Raw genomic sequence first — 3,816 nt, 5'->3', positions numbered from 1 at the left:
TAGAAGCGAAACCCGTTAATCATTTCTACACTTCATTACATAAGCATCACTCAACAGTAAAATGTACTTGGTCACAGTTACGCAGAAGACACTGCAATTTTTCTCTTCCATGGAGGTGATCAGGGTCATCTCCTCTGGCCACCGGCATATTCTTAGTGTAAAACAGAAATCATGTGTAGGGCATGGCATTAGACGGATTTTTTTTGCTGTACTTGAAAAAGTGAAGACTTAGAAGTGAGGGAGGAGCTAATCGTTGCAAAATACACAGTCATTTCCTGAGCCCTCTGGTTGGATGAGTACAAACTTTCAACTATTTCTAATTCTTCTCTGTCATTTAAGAGGCTTTCAAGGTGCACTGCACATCCCAGACAAGGTAAGGAGTACAGCTTTTCACTTCTTCATTGTTTATTCAAAATTGGTTTTCAGTGGAGTCAGACTCAGTCAAGACTGATTTTTTCTCCCTCCTATTATTTACATCTGAAGGGAGAACAAAGTTCCTTGCAATCCAAGAAATACATGTGTGTCTTTGTGCAAGATGACTGTGAGCTGTAGGAATAAAGGAAGAACTGTTTGACTTAATAATAGAGCAATGATAATTAAGAAAGTATGTTGCACATATTTAGAAGTCAGAATTATTACAGCAATACTGCAGTATAAGAGAAAGAAAACTCTTACCACTAGTTTTAAGGAGTTCACTCTGCACAAACCACTATCAAAATAAAGGGGTTTAAGTGCATAATTAGCTTTAGTGAGGGAGGTAGTAAAAATCATAGCGTGTCTTTTCCATATTGGGGCAGAAAAAAAACAGAAAAAAAAGCGCCAGATAATTTTGGACCAGTTTTATTTGTAAATCTGAACCCGATTTTTATCTTTAGCTATTGTAGTCATGTACTGTATTCATCCTGAGACTGTTCCTGAGGTTTGCAGTAACCAAACATACACTCAGAAGTGACTGTGGAACCATATCATAAAGTGATATAATTTCCTTGGGATATTTGGATGCATAACAACTGAACTCAGACAGACAGGCACCAGAAGGAAGTCTCATAACACTGCACTCTTGCATACTGCATTTGTTGTCTCTTAATAGATAGGGAAAGAGACTATTTGTGTGAAGTTTTGTTTTCTAATAGATCAGAAACAAGTATAAAATAGCCATCTGTGGGGCAGTTATTGTAATAATGTTCTGTCACTAGGTCACCATACAGAAAGTGAAATTGTGTGTGCTGTGCTGGTCCCTGGTTGAAGTCATACACTGGATACTCAGATCTTTGGCATTTTTGGGTTTTTTTAAGTCTTTACTTATAATCAGTTTTAGTGTTTGGATATTGGCTCCTTGAATGTCTGGTATAAACATTTTCTGGATTTTATACATAGTGTTTGGGAGAATCTAGTTAGGATTTTTTAAAGCATTTGTTTGATTCAGACACATAATTTCCATCCATCATTTCTAAATCACTTCCACTGTACTTGTGAGATTGCTGCTATGGTAGCACTTGGACCTCTCCGATGAATTTCACCCTTAACAGACTCAATGAGCCACTGGAAGCTTTGTCACTGCTTTTACAGGTGGGGAACTCAGATGAATCCCAGTTGACACCATATTTGTGCCCTGGTATTCACAGCTCCCTAGTGCAGACAATCTGATCAAGAAACCCAGGTCTTCCCTTGCAAACAGCTGTATTTCAGTTTAGACATAACTAGAGAGCATGTCACCGTTCTGCTAGGGAAGAGGCTGTGACATGGGTAGAAGTATTTGCATCAGCCTTAGTCATCTCAGTTTGAACATTGATGCCAAGCACTTAGCTGTTCCCTACAGGTCTGTATGGCCTTAGCTGCTAAATACTTGCAGCCCATGCTGCAGCTTGCTAGAGGAAAGCTGGCTGAGGTGTGCCTACCCATCTTGCAGTCACATTTCCCAGTTAGTGTATAGGCACGGCTCAACAGCTCTGTATGCAAAGAGTAAACTGAACCCAGGCATCCCACTGTCACCAACTAGCAGCTTGCCCACTGCTTCTACTTCAGTTTTTAACATTCCTTCAGGTACATTTATTGAAAATGTGTATTCACCTACTGTCTTTCTGTGTGGGTTTGGGTTCAACTCTGATGCATCTGTCTATGTGGATAAATTTGCTCTCACTGATGACTGTAAGCACAGAAAACGCCAGCTTAGGTGATTTAAAATGTTTACTCTCAGTGCTCTGTTTCAGCATCAGTATCTTTGATGTGGGAAGAGGGTGCACTCCTCGTCTCTCTGTCAGAGGGAGGCATATGTTATATGTACCAGTTATGTGTAACAGGATTGAAAATAACCCAGTACTAGAAAGTTGTATGGTAAGTTTGGTCTCCCACAGTAACTGCTCTATTCTGGGCAAGTGGCTAGAGGGGAGAAACCCAGAAGACACAACCCAGCCTCAAGAAGTTATCTTATGGTAGCCTCCTCTGTCCTGCTCAAAAATAAAGACACATCAAGACTATGTCACAGTGCATTTAAAAGATGTGCTGATGTTTTGCACATGTATTGCTGCCTAATAAAATTACTTCACATTCGCACAGTTTCCAGATAAATAGGTGTTTTGAAGCAGAAGATCAGGGGCTTCACTGCTGGCAACTAATGTTTGCAAAGACTTCAATTGTACAGAAGGATGGTTTTCTTACCAGGCATATTTATTAACACTGTTTTCATGTTCTTCATAGTGTGCAAAAGGAGCTTGAACATGTAGCTTTCCTATGAAAAATGACTATGGAAATGGGGGGGTTAGGCCCTTGACTACTGCCTTCAAAATTCCTGAATGAAATGAGCTCACTTCATAAGTAAATTTGGGATTGTTGTTTGGGCTTGATTATTCTTACTGCCAGCTGTCAAATGGGAAGGTCAAGTTGGTGTTTCTCCTGGGCTTGCTATTTACACACAGGAAACCTGAGAGGGACTCAGCCTTAGAGTTAGGGTTGTTATTTTAAAATAGATTTAAAGTGGGCAATATAATCCAATTTTTGTCTAAATTTAGGTGCTAATCAATCAGAAACATTCCACAGGATTCATTTTCTACATCTTTGAATCTCGTAATGTCAGTTTGATCCAGTTTCTTTTCATGTATTTTGATTGGAAGCCTTGTGTCCTTATGGAAATTTTCCATCAAAAGTCTTATTTTTCAGTGTTTCACAGAGAGAGAGTGAGCTATGTATGCTTCAAGCAACAGTTCAGTTTTTTAAATGCTGGGGTTTAGGTCTCATTGATATCCCAACAGAGAGATTCTGCCTTTTTGCACAGAGACCAATGAGGGTCCAAGTGTTGTTCAGACAGGGGCAAGGGATCTATAAATTTGGTCAAGAGTCACACGTTTTTGTCACATTTTCACACTCCCACATGATGAATTCAGGCTCAGAAGGTGGTGAATTGAAAATCCTTGCTCTCCAAACTGCTCATTAAGTCTTGAAATAAGAACAGAAATTACTCACTGGTATGATCATGAAGAAGTAGCTAGGGTTACTTACTACCAAGTTAGGGATACACTGCACCTGATTCACATCTGCAAAAATAAGAAGGGAAAATATCAAGCCAACAAAAAGTATGTGCTCTTTTATCTTTATCTTCAGATGTGTATACTTTGAATCTTGAGTAGTCCCGCTCAAGCTGTTTTACAGCTAGTGAACCACATATTTAAAGCTATGACAGACAGTGTTATCAGTGCTTCTCAGTGTTCGTAATTATCTTTAAATGTGTTCCTTCTATCTATCTATCTATTTATTTATTTATTTTAATAACTGATTCTTAAAAAACTTTTTAACAGAACTGTTTTCTGTTCCTTTCTGTAG

Source organism: Pipra filicauda, unplaced genomic scaffold, assembly GCF_003945595.2.
Source record: "Pipra filicauda isolate LSUMZ 115617 unplaced genomic scaffold, ASM394559v2 scaffold68_size4259465_pilon, whole genome shotgun sequence".
NCBI classification, from domain to species: Eukaryota; Metazoa; Chordata; class Aves; order Passeriformes; family Pipridae; genus Pipra; species Pipra filicauda.
The sequence above is the reverse complement of the archived record's forward strand: the minus strand, read 5'-3'. Positions refer to the sequence as shown.